The sequence below is a fragment of the Gallus gallus genome, chromosome 3 (assembly GCF_016699485.2).
Source record: "Gallus gallus isolate bGalGal1 chromosome 3, bGalGal1.mat.broiler.GRCg7b, whole genome shotgun sequence".
NCBI lineage: Eukaryota > Metazoa > Chordata > Aves > Galliformes > Phasianidae > Gallus > Gallus gallus.
In genome coordinates, this window is record NC_052534.1 from 902,575 (window position 1) to 922,521 (window position 19,947).

Consider the following 19,947-nt stretch of genomic DNA (forward strand, 5'->3'; position numbering starts at 1 on the left):
TCCCGCTCTTCTTCTTTCCAAACTAAATAATAATCCTGCCCTTTTTAATGTAGCCTCGTATGAAAGGCTCTCGGATGGCTCCACACATTTTCTTTGCCCTTCTCTGGACCATTCTATTTCTGTTATGTCTTTGAGATAAGGTGACCAAAAGGGAACATGATTTTCAAGGTAAGGACATGCCATTGATTTATATGACGGCATTAAAATATTTTCCTCTTTATGATTTATCCCCTGACCACCCTCACACCGTATCCTCTGCCTTTCTGACTGACAACTAGTGCTGTCCTCCAGAGCAGCCATCTTAATTGAGCTGACTTCATTGAGTCTCGAGTTAGCGCTAATTCACAACACAAAATCATGCCCGAGAAGCTGCATTTCATTGCACGCAATTTCATTGCATTTGCCAGGTACATAGCCTGATTAGCCCTGGAATTCCTCAAGATGTGTTAAAACACTGATTAGCCACAATAATGTCCTGCAATCAGCATGCTATGTCAGCTTCCACAGAAAGCAGAAGGAAAGTATCCAGGCCATAGGGGAGGAGAGGAGGGTAAAAGAAGCGAGGAAGGGCAATTCGTTCTGATGTTTGGTTTCCTCTTTTTAGCAGGTGTTAAACCAGGACCTACCCTGAAGTTGCTGAGATTTCTTATGAGGTCTGCAATACCGTCAAAAGGCTAAATATGTTGAATCTACTAATACCCTTTTCTACCCTACTTTATCAGCTGTTTAAAATAAAATTCAGAGTCACACTGACTGCAAGCATAAATCAGCAGTGTTTCTGATGGTCCTGGAAATGCCATCAAGCTTTACATCCTATAAACTGTTCTTATTTATGCCTGTGACATACGTACATGTGCTGTGTGTCCCAATCCCTTTCTGACTGCAGCTAGACTAAATTCAACTTGGCATTTAAGCCCATGTTTAGCTTAAGTTAACAGAATATGCAAATTTACTCAATAATTTCTCCTGGGCTTAAGGCTATGATTTAGGGAAACACTTAAGTGTGCACATTTACTTAATTAAGCACATGTGGTAAATATGACTTCATACACTTAAGCACCTCACAGGACCGAGTGAAGAACAACACCGGTGAAGACAATGTAGAGTGGGGCAGAAAAGGGGAGGTCTAAAATTCTATATTTAATTAACATTTTCAAATAAACAGTCCTTAAGCATTAGTATTTAGATCACAGTTCTTCTTGTTTACATCATCAGAAATATCGAGACACCACTGGTGCTTGCTGTTCCTTGTTGTTCCTCGCAAGTAGCAACTGCAGAAGCAACTAGGAGAGAGGTTAATTTTGCTAGATTTTTTTTCCTCTTTTAAAAATCTGTTGATAAATGAGTTACTGAGAGGCACTGAATCAGAGCCCAGAAATTCTGAAATTTAAGGAAATGCGAGATGTGAAGCATGCACAGAAAAAACATATGCTTCCCCAATGTCCTCAAATCTGCTTCAGTCCTAATCTTGGAAGGACCATCTCTGAGGGTGAGAGAGTAGATGAAACCTCAAATCCCTCTGTCAAGCAGGGAAGCATAAGAGCCCACAGAGGCAGGAATTTTACTGCTACAAAAATTGGGAGCTGAACCAAGAACGCTGACATATTTCACAGCGGCCACTGGAAAGGCATTACTCTTTTGCTCACTGAATTACAACTAGGGATAGGCAAATTCCCTTAAACAACAACAACAAGCCAAACATTTATCCAAAATCAAATCAGCTTTTTGTAGCTTTGAAAACGGTCATGTACTTTTATCATAATTTTTCAATATTGCATATTCTTGTGCTTCCTGGATTTGGATAAAAGTACCTGAAATGTCAAGGTACCAAATGTTCTTGCAGCTCTTTCAATCTGTTTTATAGATTCAAGTGACACAGATATTGAAGGTGTGGTTAAGTTTGCCCAAAGCACACAGCCTGTGACTGACCTTAAAAAAAGCAATTAAAACAACTCCTCATTCCCACCCTTGCACTGCACCACTCAGAGAGACAGCCCTGTGAAAAGCTGAAATAATACAGGATGAAAACAGACAGATCGGAAAATTTAGGATCTTCAGCAGTAGCCAGTAAACCTTACTTCAACATAAGATGGAAACAAGCATTTAACTTAAGGGCACTACCGTAACACCAGGGACAATAGGGTTTTTTTTTTTTTTCATCCTTTTTCTTTAGAATTTAATGTTAACCAGTACACTGAAAACGTAAGTATTACATTATTTCCTTGACCTGTCAAGAAGAATGAGGAAAAAGAAATGTGCATTCTTAATTGTAGGATGGAAGAAGAAGAAGAAAAAAATGCTGAGCTCCAAAAAGTGAAAAGATCCATTTGAATGAAACAGTTATCCACTTCAGGCTTCACTAGAGTACAGAGATCCTGACCAAGAATGGCTGTTTCAATCCAGGTGTCTTTATTAAGCGAAGATTGACATATATGCCCAACATGAAGGAGCTTTGTGATTGGTAACAAATGTCTGCCAAGGCTATGATGACAACAAAGCAGTAGACATATGTAGCTTTCAGTAAATGGGATTTGAACATAGGTCTTTAGAGATGAATGGCTAGCAGGCTGACTTGCTTGCTAGCTTCACCTCACTGTTACCTAACTTAGAACAGTTCCTTAGAGGAAAACACATTGTAGCACAATGTCTATAGTAAAAAGAATTATGCCCACTAAAACTTCCATGCACTGCATAGTCCCCGTCTTATTCTCAGACCCCAGTCTAGTCAGTCCAGCACTATGTACCAAACTGCTCCTGTTGCTTTCATTTAGGCAAAATCTTTTGAAATAGCCATTTCAAAATGATTCTGAGAGAACGTATGATAATTAAATGCAAACAATGAAGTTCTTACTCTATTTTGGTGGGTAAGGCCTTGGGTCAGAAGTTATATAATGCAGACACATTAAGCTGTGGGAATTCAAATGGGAAGGTATAGTCTGAAAGAGATTATTTACATTCATTTTTTTTTTTAACTCACTTGCACCGTCTTAGTTGATAATGTAGAGGAGACAGAAGAATGCAATCATCGTGACACAAGTTCTGGGGAGGTGTGCAACCAGCACCAGGCCCACTGTGTTTTATATTTGGTATATGCTTAAGGGCCTGTTGAACGTCAGGTTGTGTGTAAAGTGGCACAAATGTTATTTTAAACAACTGCTTCAAAATTTGTATTAGGGGGGGAAAAACACACCAACACACAAACCAGCAGCAATTATAGCAGCCCTAACCAATTAGCCATGCTGTCTCTTTGTATAGTTGATGATGCCTCCTCATGCAAAGAATGATCTGTTCCCGTCACTCTTCTTCAGATGTTGTTTTCCAATGTTTCCAGCCCTCAGCTCATCAGAACCATTGTGACCTGGTATCCTGCAGGTAAAGGTTTGGCTTTCTGCTGATATATTAAAAAATATATATTATATTTTACTGCTCAAATGTTCTCTCCAGAGCACGGTCACGTGACCAGTATAATGACAATCTGTCTCTCTGCTAACATTTCTCTACTTTGGTTATTTGTTTGATAAAGTGAGGAGCTTCCCTTTTGTTGCCCTTCATCAGAGCTTAATGTCTTTACTTTGGGATCAATATACTTTATGAATAATTTTATTTCCTTCTATTTTTATGGTCTTTTCTCCTCATTATCATACTGAGTTTATTAGCTGGTGCTGTCAGTATCTTTACCCTGTCATATGTTCCTGAGGTACAGTAAATATCACTTGTGTTGTAATTAATATGCACACCCTCTGCAGTAATTAAAGCACAGACCCCTTCAACCAGCTGAGCTTCCTACACTAATTCCACCTTATCTTCATAATGAACTTATTGTAATCTAAAACTACTGCTGAATATTGTTCGGTAAGGATAGAAGAATGAAATCTAACGAGATGCAATAATATTTGTGAACATGTTAATAGGAAAAAAATGAATTTAATTAGCCTTAAATCTAATTAAATTTCCAGTACAATCAAAATTCCCCCCCATTTATCCCACAAAAATACTGATGGTGCAAGACTAGTGGCCCTGTGGAGACTGACACAGAGATGGAGAGCAGACACCTCGTCCTCAACCCACGGCGTCCTCATAGGTAGCTACCTGGAGGGTGTTCTGCCCACAGGCAATTACCAAAAGGGCTCAGACTCTGCTCAGGGATGTGGTTCGCAAGCAAGAACAGGAAGGTGAAGATGGAGAGGCAACTTCAGCCCCCCAAAATGAAATAGTTTAGTAAATGTTTCCAAGAGGGAATGGGGAAAGGATTTTGAGTATATAAGTGTGATGGTATAGCACATTATGATTAGAGGGAGACTGGATACGAGAAGTTCGGCTCTTATTTGCTGAAAACATTTCCATATGGAAGACTAGCACCTAAGGTGCAGACTCACACAATAGGAAGAAAACTGGCAGGCTACACAGACTGAAAATTGGCTGAAGGGCAAGAAACAAACAGTGGAAGTAAATGGGATTATTTCAAGGTGGAAAGAGGTTACCAGTAGGGTATAGCCCAGCTTTCTAATTATTCACAGTAATGACTTGGATGGTAGTATAGAAAGGATCATTTCCAAGATTCTACTAACTGGGAAGAGCAGAGGTAATAAATATCAAAGTGATCCAATAGCCATTTTGTTAACAGTTAATTTGAGAACTGGGGAAGTTGCATGGGAAAGTGTTTGCAGGTATCATAAGGCAGGATTGAGACATCCAGTGGCACAAAAATTGAATGACCTTCCCTTGTAAATGGTCATTCTAGAAGAGGTTTAAGCAACAGCAGTTGAGCAGCTCCTTGTGCTTTATTGATTGATGTCAATCTGTCCAGTTCCAGAGCGTTAACTTCACTTTAAAAAGTGCCCTTTTCTGTCATTCTTTTCCTGTAACCTCTTAAGCATGCCTCATTGCCTTCACCAAAAAAATTATGTGGTCAGATATTGATTTGTGACTTGCTGGTTGACATCTGAATAATAAGAAAATGAACTGACTTAAAGACATATCTGGATAAATAAGGAAGGAAAAACACAGAAAAACCCACATCTAAATTTCTGCTAAATTGGACTGACACAATCTAGTGATTAAGGAGAGCAGTATGATTATTCTCTGACATGAAACTATGGACAACTGTCCTAAATGGACAAGATAGTTCCCAAATTCCCCAGAAGAGGAGAGAAAGTCCTGTTCCCTAAGACATCGTCGATAAACCCTTGATTCTGAAAAAAAAATGACATCATCATTATTTTTCCTACTTATGAAAGAATTCATATATAGATGATTTCACTGACCTTTCAGAACCCATGAGGTACACTCAGGCAAGTAAAAAAGAAGGAAAAAAATGCAACAGTGCCTCATTTGTTCAACATTCCCTCGATAACCACCACAACTCAAAACGTACCACCACAAAGAACAAAAACTACCTTGTCTGAGATCAAGAAAACAGCATTCTATGCCCAAGCACAGAAATTTATCCCAAATCTCCCTACACAATAAACTGAGCATTACAAACACCCACTTCAAGCCCCTCTCACTGCCTTCTTTCTGCACCTCTCTTCTGAGGGAAGCAGCAAAGACTGACTCTGCATGTTTGTTGAAGTTTATGGACTAAGCAGCAAGCAAATCAGAGCATTTTTAATTTTTCTCTCTAACTGTACTCAGGAACTGGTGGCCTAGCTTTAACCTTTCACTAATACGAAGTATTTCAGTTATTACTACTCAAAGCCTTCAGAATTTAAACTCGGCAGTTCAAAAGAGTGCCAAGATTTTAAGCTACAGTGTATCCTGCCAGGGAAAAGAGCTGGAGAGGAGAAAGATATAGAAGGGGCAAGAAAAAAGAATGTGCAAAACTAGGAGTGATAAGAGAGCAGAAATAAAGATAGAAGGGCAGAAAATATGACAGTGTTTTTTCTTCTATATCTCCTTCATGAACCCCGCCGTCCTTATCTTACTTTCTACATTTTTACATGCTTTCTTTTCTCCTCTGGCTGCCTCTTTATTTCTAGACACGATCACAGTACTCTTCAGTTTAGAAGAGTAGACTCTTACCCTCTTAAACTGTATGCCTGGGGACACCTTCTAGGAGTCTGTGTCCCGTAGACTTGAATGGAGGCAGGCTTGTGCTTTTTAGTCTTCAACGGACGTGCCTCCTGCTCTCCCTGCTGCAGATGAGCTGCTCTTCTGATTCAGCAAGGCATATTCATGGGAACTTATTAGTACATAGCTCTTCTGCTGCAGCAGACTGCAGTAAAAGAGACCTGTTACCACTGGTAAGGATTCCTGGCTCTGAAGGTTTTAGGTGCCAAGGAGCAGCGGCAGTGGGCTGCTCCTCCCAGGAGATGAGCCAGGAGCTGAGGGAGAGGAAAGCAGGCAAGGAAGAGACCTGCCAAGAGCGAGCACAGTCTCACAGTACTCAGAAAAGATTCCACGACAGCAGCCAGCACCAGCCAAGAGCCCACTGACCGCCGGACAAGCTGAAGGCAGAAAGGCAGGGTAAAGCCAGAAGCTAAGTCAGCAGACCAGTGGAAAATATGGCACAGGCTCACCTGCAGATCCCAAGGAGCCAGGGCAAGCATCTGAGTTTAAAAGCAGCTCTTGAGCAAAGTGGAGGAAGCCCCCAACACTTTTGCATAGCTCTTCTCGCAGCAGCCTTGTCCGAGGTTGCAGCTATGTCATACTGGAGCCAGCACTGAGCACAGACAGCTATATTTTGACAAGGTTCCTGACACTAAAAGAAAGCATTGGCTTCATTAAAAAGATGGCAAAAACTTTAGCAACACCCTTAAATAGTGTAATAGATTTTTCTGCCTTCCATTCAAATATCTCTTATAATCCAGCCACAGGCCAGTCCTGGCAATAGCAAACAGCAAAGCACCTGGCCTTGTGGTCCTTTTGCCCTCCAATTCCTTCGCCTTCTTTCTCCCCTTGTAATTCAGTAAGTGCTGTTTTTTTTCTGAGTTATCCTTCAAATTATGATCAGCATTTTTAAGCAAAGAATTCTATATTCACGTATTTATATTTGATCATGTAAGGATGTGACTCCTACTAGCTTTCAAGAAATTCTTTATCATAAATCTACGGTCTGCAAGCAATACTTGGAGACTATATCCTAAAGCACCAGAGTGGATAAAAAAGAAAATTATGAGAAAAGATCTCTCTCAAACTTCTTGTGATATTTTAATAGCAAGGAGAGGAGGGAGCAGGGGCTGGCCCCTTTTGTCATGCGTGGCTTTCTGACAGTTCAAGAGAGGTATCTAGGCCAGCACTGTGTCCCTGGACTGGCAGAAAGGCCGGGCAGACATCGGCTAATGAGGATCTTCTGCCACAGTAGACAGCTTGCCGGAGAGAACCATCATTGTGAGCCACCTGGGAGCTGCTCCGACATCTCCTTTTCTCAGGAATCTGGGCTGTGTGATGTGTGCCTTGTAGCTTTCAGCCACACAGAGCTTTCAGCATGCAGCTTGCAGAGCAGTGTTGGTTGGACAGTCCTGGAATAAAGTCACTAGTAGTAGGATTCAGTAAAAACCCTGCAGACTTGTGAGGGGACCTAGGTTTTACAGGCTCTGCTTTCCTTGCATTTATAGATTTTCCTCAGGATTAACTGCAGATACAACGAGCTGTTTGGGTGTAGCCTAAACACAGAGGCCAGAACTGAAAGTCTGACCTTTTAGCTTGGAAAGGCTGAGACCAAAGCCTTGGCAGGACTACTTACCTTCTGTGCCAGATTCACCAGTGCTTTCAGAACAACTACATTAAAAGTTAGTAAAAGTCTTCCTAATCTATCTATGTGATCCTTGTCTAACACAAATACGAACTATCATCCTCTGAGTTAAAGCAGTCCAATTCTACTGCCAGTAGCAGAAAAAAAAAACCCAGAATGAAAACAATAGGCATTTAGTACTCAGCCCACTCAGCTGTCTGCTACGCTTGCTTTTCTGCAGCCAAGCACAGGGAGATTGTCTACACCTTCTACCTGCCCAAGTCCAGGTCTCTCTTCACTGCCCAGCTGTTTCTACAACTGCTGCTTCATTCCTCTGACTAAAAATCATCACCATATTGTCTTCACACACCTTAAGCCCCTCTTGCCAGTGTTGTTCCTCTACTCAAAGCAGAACATGTTTTTCTAATGGCTAGATAAAATTCTTCTGAAGTCCAGACCTGGATCAACCTTACAGGCTTTGCACTGTCTAATTTAACTAATGAGCAACAGGGAAGTCCAGCAGATTTACTTAAAATCTGTCCTAGGTCTCTCAAGTTGCTCTTTTTTGACACTGGGATTTTTCATTGTTTTGCAGCTCATTTAGAAATCAACAACGAAAAATAAAAATTGTGGAAAATGACTGCCAAATTTCTACCACATTTTACATTCACACTGTGACTATGTATGTAAGGTGGACAGGAACAGGCAAGCAGGATGCCTAGTCCATAAACAAAACCTAGTCTCTTTAGCATCCTACATGTAGTCTTGTTCTATTTCCAGGATAAATCTGACATGGATCTCCAGTGTGCTAATGATAATGACGGTCTCTTGCTAAAGCTCCTGGGGCCAAATACTATTCTTTCACTGAGCAAACCCCTCTGAAATCAGTGGAAGTTTTGCTTCGTTGAAGGCCCACAGAATGCGTTCCTGGGCAGATGAAACACAGTTGAATTCAATATGGCTAAATGGCGTCAGCATTCTGAGCACAAAGGGAGGCAGCCAGTTCTATCAACAACAGGCAAATGCTCTTTCTGTTCTGTCTGCTCATCCGGTGGGCTTGGGCATGCTGACAAACTGAACTGAATCCACACACACAGAGAAATAAATGGAGGTGTGTGACAACAAATTGAACTAAAAAAAAAATATTTACTTTCCCCACATCACCTATCGGACTACACAACAGGACAGCCATGATAACTCCACGCTGTAAAAAAAAAAAAAAAAAAAAAAAAAAAGTAAGATAATATGTTGATTAAAAAAAAAAAAAAAAAGCAGGAATTTCCAGTTTGCTTCCCTTGATGTGAGTTTCTGCAAGTGCTACTGTGCTAATTATTTCACTAGCTGAGAGATTCTGTTCAACTTGCCTAATCAACAGTAAGTAGCTGTTAGATAACTTAGGCAGTTGTCACTTACACTGGTATTTTATAAAACCCCGAAGGAGAGGTGTAAGGGGCCGCTGCAGGTTACTGGGTTGATGCTGAAGCCCGGAAGAGGTCCCTTCCTGGAAGACAAAACCTTACCGGGCTCCGTGGCTACAATCTTTCCTCTTGCCACTAGTCCATGCTGTTGTATAAAGTTGAGAGCAGGCCTGCTGAAGCTCAGCACAAACGTTTGAGAGGATCGTTTTTGTCTTGGGATCCTCTGAATTCAATTGAAGGATGGTAAGCTCTATTGTTCTGTTCTGTAAAGTGTATTTAGCTTGCATAATTAACCTATATTTCAGACAAGTCATGCAGGCCTTCACCTACCTCTGTGTATGCCTTTGTGATTAAAGTTTAATGAAAGGGAGTCTAAAGTAAATTCCTCAATGCTACGGCTCTGAAAGTGACAAAAAGAAAAAAAAAACTAAAATAAAAATATAATATTTCTATCAGCTGAATTATTATTATCATGAAGTTTATCCGAGAAAGGGAGAGGTACAGATCAGAATGAGCACAGGGATGAGAGGAGAGGGTGCTTCTGATTACGCTTAATAAAGGATGCTTGAATTGAAGATGGGTACAGGGATACAAAACAGTTCAATGTGAAATCTGGATGGGGCACAGGGCAAAGGAGATAGTAAATAGTTGTCGCAAGAAAGTTTTTACTTCTTTGTAACGTGTGTGAAAAATCACACAATTCTTTGTATATGTATTTTCCCCAAAACAAAAACACAGTGGTGCTATTCCTAAATAAGAAGAAAAAAATCAATGCGAGGCGGAGTAGCACTGATAAGCAACCTTACAATAGCGAACCAGTATGTGTCCATGAAGGAAGAAAAAGAGATTAGATACAAAAACAGATTTCACTTTCAGGAGTCTAGTGGATTCTTTAAAAGAACAGAGCAAAAAAACGATTTTATCCAGTAGCAGGAGAACAATGCCTTGCCCCGTGTCCTTTAACCTTTCAATTAGAGCAACTTGAGAACCACAAAAATATACGTTTGTTTGCTCCTCTGCTTCATATCAAAAGAAAATTTTTGAAAGATATTCATTACTGGATCGAGATGAAGGTTGGTCTGATGAAACACTGGCGTTATTATAATCTTAGTCCATATTAATGAACTTCTAAAATGCAAATCATTGACCCACTAGGTGGTCTCATGGTCTCGTAAATAGCAATCTTTTGCATTCCAGCATCCAAATACCTAGTTAGGAGCTTTACAGAATGCACATTATAGGTGATACAGACCATAACAAGTACTTTGGCAAGGGAAAAAAAAGCCATCCCAGCCTATTGCGTCAATTAAAATGAAGGGATTTTTATGTTATGAACCATATGTTCAAAGAACATTACATGTAGAATTACATAGAATGATACTGACTATGAAGAACACAATAATCTTGGTGCATTAGTGTATGGCTTCTGGTGAAATGTGATACTGGTGTTTTTTTCACTTAGCTTGTGTCAGATAATGATTTGGATTGCAGCCATTCCCTCCTTTGTGCTGTCACTCCACCAAAAGTCAACGAGTAAAAGATTATGGCGATGAGATGGGAAAGTAAAGCACCAGTGAGATCTTTCAGAGGAGATGTTGGTGACGGTGTCACTACTCCCTCTTAGCCAGTGAAAATTCAATTACTCACACTGGTGGTTCAGAGGAGATGTGGTATAATGACAGGAAAGGGACTCTGATATGCTGTTGGCACACACACGCGTCCCCCTCTCTCCACTCCTAAATTTTGCTATCTAAATAGATAAACAACTACAGGCTTCAAGACCGAGAGCGATGGGAGCAGTACATTAGTATCAAAATGCCTTTACCTGCCACTACATTAAGAATGCATCATGAGAGATATCATCTTTCGTATGCTTTAAAACCAGAACAAAAGGCATAGGCAGAAGCAAATCCTGATGAGCAGTTCATATGAAGTGCAGCGGCCTGCAAAAAAAATTCTGTGCTATCCCAGCTGCTGGTGACACACACACACACACACACACATACACACACACACACACACACACACACACACACACACACACACCGGTGCCTTTGGTGACTCGTGGCCAGTGGTGATTCCAGCCCATCACCAAGGTCTGAAGCAGGTGCCTGGCTTTGCAGCTAACAGAGTGTGCTCAAGAAACCCACTCTGGTGTAGCTGCTACTACGGGAGCAACCCACAGTTTTAAGGGAACATTTAGGTACAATTAATATTCAACCACGGAAAATGTTTACCCGTTTCTAAAACTGTTAATTCTATTTTTTACTGATCTGTCTATTTACTAAATTAAGCCAATATATCAAAAGTAATGTCTTCCTTCTCTAATTATTATTAATAAACACTGCTTATTTTCCCTTACCAAGAATTTGTTTTCTCTTTTCAAATTAATAACAGTGTAAAGGAGCTCAGACACCACAAGGCCTGATTCCAGGCTCTTCCACAGTGAAGTTAACCTGGAGTGGCTCCAGAGCTTTCACACAGTGAGATGTTCAGCAGTGCATGTGGGAACAGAAGCTGTCCCTCCACCTGTAGGATCTCTCTTCAAAGATTTTCCGGTATAAACTCCAAATCAAATTCTCCCACAGCACTGAGGCAATGAAAAACAGCAGCACAATCTTAGCAAATGCCTCTGCAGCTACTGGAGCTGCCTACCCCAATCTTCACCACGTACACCTCTGCCATTAGAAAAGTTATTCTGCACAGTTAAGGAGGTGAAGAAATACCCAAAGAGAAGAACCATTGCTGAAATGATATGGAAATAAGGCCACCTCGAAATCTTGGTTATACCTCTGTGTCGCTTGGGATATTCATCCAGGAATTCTGCTCCTGTGCACATGCCTGGACAACCCTTCCAGTGCCACAGGTCTGACAAGGAAACAGCCCTATGGGCTTGCACTGAGAAGAGCGGTCACAAACCTCACGGGAGTGAGGAGAGGAGTGTGTGATGGGTTAGTTTATTTGTTTGCTATCCTTTTCAAAGCTCTCGTTGCTTTATAAGTGCCCTCCTGACACATATCCATGTTTGAAGAGGTTAAGGAACTTACGTCTCTCAGAAACAATGGCCGCAGTTTATCCACAACCTCTGTACTGCAAAGGCAACTGCAATCAAACACTCTCATGTTACCTAGCGTTTAGCACAGCCCTGACCTGGCAGTGCCATCCTCTCTGGGGAGGAGAGGTAATTTAAACTCCCCTACGGCTTTCTTAGGTTAGACTCTATCGTACCGGATGTTGCTTAACTGTATGTGGGCTGCATCTTGCTTTGTGCCTTTTCCCTAAATTAAATCTTCCTTTGTCATTTTAGCATGGCTTTTTTACTCCTGCCTTAGCTTCAGAAAGCTGCATTTGTGCAGCATCTTCACCCAAGCATCATAAAAAGTGCTAAATGACTTATGTAGGTCTTCTCACTTAAGGTCATTTCAATTATGGCAACATCAACAGATGTATATGTTCATTAATAAAAGTGTGATATGTGTTTGTGTCCCTCTGAAAGTTCAGTCAGAAAATTATAGATTATACTGAGACACTGCAGGAATTGCTACTCTGTAAGTCAAATGCTCTATTATTAAAAATGTCATCCCATATGAATTTCATAAATAGCAAAGCCAAGAACAGAGTAACCATTTTAAAAAGTCTAGAGGGGATTCCATAACAACATTTAAATGCATTACTACTCAAACAATTTGATTGGATTATAAAATATTTAAAACTGCAGCTGTACTTGTGTTTAATGTTGACTATTTTGATTTCTGGAACATCTTACCTAAGAAGTACAAGTTAACTAAACTAGTTATGTAATTAGTATATAAATATACATAAAAAAGCCATAACCCAGCAAAATTCCATAGCTTATAAGGTGTTGTATAAAACCAGCTCATTGCACATACACACATACAATGAAACTGCAAAAGAGCACTGGGCATTAGGATTTGTTTAAGACTCATCTCCAACGTGAAGCAGGACCTTATTTATCCAAAGCTGCTCTAAATGTCACGAGAGATGCAGGACGATGTGTGCTAAATAGATATTATTGGCCCTATTCTCAGGTGGTGTAAACTGGCATTGTTCCATTGTAGTTAATTTGTTAGACAGACAAATTTTGGCTTTATTTTCATTCTGTGTCCTCTAACTTTTATTTTTTTTTTCCCAGGATCTCTCTTACATATGTATTAGGTATGTTCAGGTTTATAATTAAATCTTCACTGACTTTTTAAGCAGAAAGGACAATTTTAAAACCTATTTTTCAGAAGAATAGCTACATATTAATCCACAAATATTTACTGATGTCCATATGTTTTAGATATCCTTTCATATGCTAACCGCACTACTTCTGCCAAACTATCCGTCATCTCTGCTGCTTTACCTGGATGGGTGTCAAGAAATAATGCATCCGACAAGCTCGTGTTACTGGTCACGGCACTTTCACAAAAAACAACCTCATTTCAGAAGCACAGTGAATATCACAAGCGCCTTTTGTAACAACTGATGTGGTGGCGAGACTTCATGAGTTAGACTGAGGCTGAAAGCATAAAGCTTTGCAGCAGCTTTGCTTACAGGATCAGTTCTGTAGGCAAATGTTTTTTCACATCCTTTGTGCACAGTGCAAGTTTCCTTATTCATGAGACCGCAGTTCTAGAAATGTTTAAGGTCAGTGTTGTCACTGGGACCTGGGATTGGTGTCTACTTGCCTCCTGCAGGTAGTCTGACCTGCTACTGAACTCAGGCAGCACGCAGCTCCTGTCTGTCCTTGCAGCAGGGGACAACAGACAAGGTCTTCTCTGCTTGACATTGCTCCTGCAAAGCCAGACAGAACAGCTGGACAGGCAAGCATGTCCACAACACGTTTGAGAGTGTGCTACAGAGGATTTCAAAGCTTTGGATGTACTTGAAGAATTAGCCAGCAGTGTTGTCCCAAAACCGTTCTATCAGCACAGCTTAAATAACAGCCCATTTTTGGTTCTGAAAGCACACCTATGATATTTCACTTCAACTTGAAGAAATACAAGGATATCTACGCTTCTTTTTTATGACACTTATTCTTCAAGATATTTTGTTTTGGGCTATCTGATCTGCACATTTGCAAATACAAAACATCCTTCTCAAACATCTCCAGTTCTGTCCACCATTTGGTGCCTGGCAGAAAAACAACATCCACAAGTCTTAGCAAGCCAAGCCACCTTTCAGACCCTGTTTTCCTGAGGGACAGTCACCTGTATTTATTTCTATTAAACAGAAATTAACTTAGACCTCCATATGCCACCTCATTCGGCATAGTTAATTCTAGATTCCAGAGTCACTATTAAAGCAAAAAGCACAACTTATACATTGAAGTCAGTGGGAATTAGACTTCAGCAAGGCACACAAGGCAGTAACAAAGATAATCAAACAGCATAAGGATAATCCACTAATTGTTGAAATGAGGCGGAACATTGCCATGGCTTGTCTCAACAGCTAGCCCTAGGCTGAGTTGTGTTTGGAGTTCAGGAAGTTTTTATCATTTTAAAGTATGTCAAGCCTTGCACTTCGGGGCACAGCAGGAAGCAAAAGGAATGTTATGCTTGCCCTGAGGTGGGCAGTTCAAGCCAAGGAAATGAAGACCTCCCAGTTCCAGTTGAGCAAGTGAGCTCTCCCAGTTCCAGCTGAGAGCACACACATCCACCAGGCCTTCAAAACTGGGCCAGTGCCTATCTGGTACACATTCTGCTTCCTCAGATGGTCTTTGAAAAATCATCCTGTCTTTAAAAGGAACACAAAACTGAAGATTCTGTAATTTCCTGGGTTCATATATGACAAAGAGTCTGCTAAAGCAAATTAGGATCATGCTCTCAGTATATCTTTAGAATTATTTTGTCCTGAGCCTGAAAGCAGAATTTGACATTCAACAACCTTTGTAAGTCCAAAGAAGGGCTACTGACTTCACTGCAACTACTATAAATTTACACTCAATGTAAGTGACAGTAGAACTATGCCTCAGTTTGGTCATGATTCTATGAATTTATTTGATACAGAACAAGTCCAGCAATTATTTGCGGTATTTTTTTAAATGCCTAGCTTACTGGCACAGTGTAAATTTTGTGAGTGGTCCCTGCCCTTGACCATTTCAAGCAATGTTTGAAGTATTTGGATCTTAAAAATCTCACTGTCTTCAAGGAATAGAGCCTTTCCTATGACTGGGTGTGAACTTAGAGCTGTGCCACTTAAGAGGGCATTTCAGAAGGAATTCTGGAAATATGAGCGTGAACCTATGTACATAGTGGAGAGGTGAAAACATCCAAAATTAAGGAAAATATAATGCCAGCAGAGCTCTTAACATTTGGCTGCCTTTACTCTTCTAATTCTAACTATGTGTGGTCTCCTTGAAAAAATAACAAGGCATATAGAAAATAAATAGAAAAAAAAACATTCGTATTCAGGTGTGGCACAAAGACAATTGTATTAAATTTCCCTTTCACCACAACTTGTTGGCAAGACATTTGCCAACTTGTGGTTATATGGACTGCAGCTCACACTTTGAAAAAAAAACAGTGCCCTGCTGCATCCACGTAGTATCTTGGATATTATGTACATTCAGCTCATATCATTATATTCCTAAAGGCATACTATGCTCTGCAGATGGTTGTGTAGGTCCAAATAGTCTGAAGAAAATTTGAGAGGCAAAGCACTTCTGAGAGAGTCGAACATGAACGGACGTTTAGCAAGCATCTCCATTAAAGCAGAGTTCAGGACTTTACGATGGAGTTTTGCAGTGGAGGGGTTCTGTTTGCCTCAGTGGAGTTATTCCTGAGTTACACTAGGTTAGAATTAGTCCTCACAACAGGAGAAATGTATTCTACCAGGATGGTGATGGAAGCATTGATCCTAAACAAATAAAATGACCTTCTCCTTCAATTACTTTGGGCTTCACTAATTAAAATAATTTTGCTAATGAAAGCTGCAAAAATATTCACACAATTCTCATGCAGTCAGTCTGACCTTCTGCTGACGTTTCCAATGATGGCAAATATTTTACTCGCCAGAAAGTGAGTAGCTGTTCACGCTGCAGAGCCTCTCCTACAATGCAGGAAACCAGAAAACCTGAAAATAATAGTTCATTAGAGTAACTTCAGTATCAATGGCAGGCACCAAGTTCTGTGCAAACATGCGTGGTGACTAAAGGGTGATAACACATCTACTGATCTCATGGCTTCATTATTTCTTACTGACATACTGACCAAAACCATTGGTATCATTTGCAAACCACACCTGTGTACCCTCTTCAAGCAGAGGTTGTTTTTGTTGAAACAGTGTTCCTAAGGATGAAATTTCTGACTCGGGCAGTCAAAACTTGGGCAGAATTCCTTTTGAAAGCAATCGGAGTCTTCAAGAAAGACTGTTGGAGCTGGGTCAGACTGTTTTTGAGAGATATGTTAATATAAACAGCAGAAAAAGCTTGGCTTAATGATAGAAAAAGAGTAGTCGTGAGTCATTTCCCTGACTCTTTTGTCAGGGATAGCAGAGATTGCAGTGATGTTCTAAACAACAGGAAACAATGTGGGGGGTTGACTTAGATACACAGGTGCCCAGCTAGTAGGGAAAGTGTATTGATCATCACTAAATTCTCCTATTGTTCATTTCAAAATCAATTTTATACAGATATTTCACCCCGAGCCCTAAAAAAATACTGCCGTACTAAAGAAATTATGCTATTTAACCAGCTTCTTCTGATATTCAGTTGCCATCCTGACTTCTCTTCTTAGACATGCCAACATGCCATTTTTAATTGTGGTAGTCTGAATTCCCAGCCGATCCTTGTAGTTTTCCCAGAACAAAAACAACCAGTGCTTAGCAATGCACATGGTAGTTGTTTCTAGAAGTAAAAATAAGGAAGCAGACAATGCAGAGGAATGGAAATGAGCAAGTCGTTGTCAATACAAAAATAAATTGTGATATCTGAAACATTTTATGTGCTTGAAATAACATTTGAAGTGCTTCAAAAATACAGGCATAGTTGGGGAAAGGATTGTAGGAAGGATGAGAACTGAATTCAAAATATTCTATCATCCCCTTTCACTTTTGGTTACCTTTCACATAAATCTGTACATTCCAAACCCTTAGGTAGATTTAGCTGTATATTTATCGCTACCAAGAATGAGAAATGTGTGCTAAATACCATGGTCCATTTTGAAGAACTCTTATACTGGGCAGCTTTAGCAGCCTCAACATAATATTTCCAGGAATTGCCTCTAGAGAAGCTCAGATTCTTTATCTTGAGATCAGGAGTTAGGATCATTAAAAACAAACAAACAAACAAACAAACAAAAAAATAGACTGAAAAGTGTTAGGATTTTTTAAAGAATGTGTATAAATATTCCTTTTACCAAAATGATGAAAATTTTCCAAATCTGTGAGTTACTGGTGGAACTGCAGGACTGGCCAGCTGAGTATCCAGTAAGCTGTTATTGGCATAGTTGATAACCAGTTGCTGTAGGAAGACACTTCACTGTGAGCAGTCAAATGTCTACTAAAATGTGCATTTGTAGTTACTTCCCAGCTCACATTAGATGACGTCTGGCATATGCTTAGAAGCAGATAGTTTATTTCCCTGCAATGATTTTCACTCCTGTCTTTAAATATTTGCCATTAAAAATCTGGATAGTCTTGTTAAATTTAAAAAATGTCACTCTGTAAGCCTCACTGATGTCTTCTGGCAATTAATTATTTATTGTAAGAGTGCACTGTATACTCATTTTTAATGTACAATCTTTCAATTTCATTATAAGCTCTTTTTGCTCATATTATAAGCACTGTACAGTTGCAAGTCAGAAGGGATGAATCCTCCACGCTGAAGGGCTGCAATATTAACTCGTCATTCCTGAACAAGCGTTTTGCTCTGCACAGTTCGGTGTGCATTTTAACCTTATCTGTTACTTGTATGGCTGCAGTACATGGACAACCATGCAACTGTGACTGAGGACTACAGTGTTTGAGGCGCTCTGCAGAGACCGATTCCTCCATAAAGACACTGGACCAATAAAGGAGTCTAGATCTACCGTCACTTACTGTTTCCAACTTCTGATGACCTTATCCTCCCATTGCTGTGTGAATTTATATTTTGAGTCTCGCATCTCGCACTGCAGATGCCGAGCTGCCTTTGGCCAGTGAAGCAGTGGTAACTTGGCTAGTGTCCCTGTAGGCCGGTGTATAAGGACCAGTGTACAAGGAAGCCTGAGGGCAGAGCACTGTGGGATCAGTGAACACAAAGGCTCTTTTCGTCCTTCCCCTTTCACAAGAGCCCACCGAAAGCACAAAGGCTTTTACACATCCCTGCTAGGCTGCAACTGCCAGGCAAAGCAGTGCTGTTGCCTTTTCCTTCATCCTGCATCTCCCACAGGCAGGGCTCTCCTCTCCTGTGGTTAGGTGTGAGTGCTGAGCAGAAAAAGGGGTTGTACTAGTGTTACCTACCCGCAGTCCATCCAGTGAAGCTTGCACATTGCTACCCACATCAGCGCAGCTCTGCATAACTGCAGATTTCTGGCTTTCTGGCAGTTACAAAGGATTGCGCCAGGCTGTATACTCCCTAAGCAAAGCCTTAATCTGTTTTCAGTCAGTTACTTTTTTCCTGGCAGCAGATACAAGGCCTCACAGTCAAATAATGAACTTGTCTTTCATTTGGATATAGTTTATTAATGACAAAAACGCTAATCCATTAATCAATTTAAAACAAGTTGGTAAATGAAAAAAATTCTCAGTCTCCTTTAGTAACAGGACCACATGCATCTTAAAAGGGGGCCATTATCTCCATGGGTTTCTCAGCTGAAGTTAAAAATCTAAAAATGATTTTCATTCATTTCTCATTAATATGCAAAAATATTCAAATTAGATAGTAATTAACCATCTACTCAGTAGAAAACCTTTTCATGATAATTTATGATAAACTCAGTAGCAGCTTTGATTGAGATTGATTTTCGGTGTTGAGAAGCTATCATGAATACAAAAAAGCACCTGAAAAAATATTTTTAAACACCTAACTTACCGCTCAGCTAATTATATGGCAACCATGTTCTCAGATTATTTCAAAGGAAGGCCTATAGGCAAGACACTAATGCTGAATGAAACAGGCAAAACATCCTTTTGAGTTTGTCCTACATTTCATCTTAAAGCTCAGCTTTCTTTACATCTTGCAGCCTAATTCATTTAGAATGTTAAATGTTTAGCGCTGCTTAATTCAGCAAACGGATCTATTGGAACTGAGGCTTTGCCTGATAAGGCTTATGGGATTGCTTTCAAGATAAAACTGTTTTGAAAAATCAAAACACATTCAAGATAAACTGTTGTTTTATAATGCGATGTTCCTGGGAAAATCGCTCTGATTTGTAAACAAACTCCAGACTTATTTTTGTAGATGTCGAAGGGGGCTCAGAGGGCTGCAGGGTTAATATCATGGGCACGCTGCACTATGGAGAATCCGGTTTTGTTCTTAGCAGCAAAGGCGAGCTTCAGCATTGGGGGACATTGCAGCCCTAGCCACTTGGGACTGCTGTTCAGAAACGTTACTCTCTGGAGGTGGGAAAACCAGAGGGAAAGAAACATCGACCTTGTGCTGCTGAAATAGCTTTAAGGGGAAAAAAAAACCCCTGTTTGGTACCTCTTGCTACTAGTGGGAATTGCTGTGAGCACCCAAGCCAAGGAGGCAGGACCATGGAGGAAAGAAAAAAACTAATATTCTTAAAGGCTTTTTCTCTGAACTGATCACAGCACTAATGCAATCAGCAACTGATGATCTGGCAAGAAAGAAGGGATATGGTGCTCATTCTGGGGATTTTGTGTTACGTAAATTATTACCAGCAGTAAGCAGGAGAATAGGAATTTTGAAGC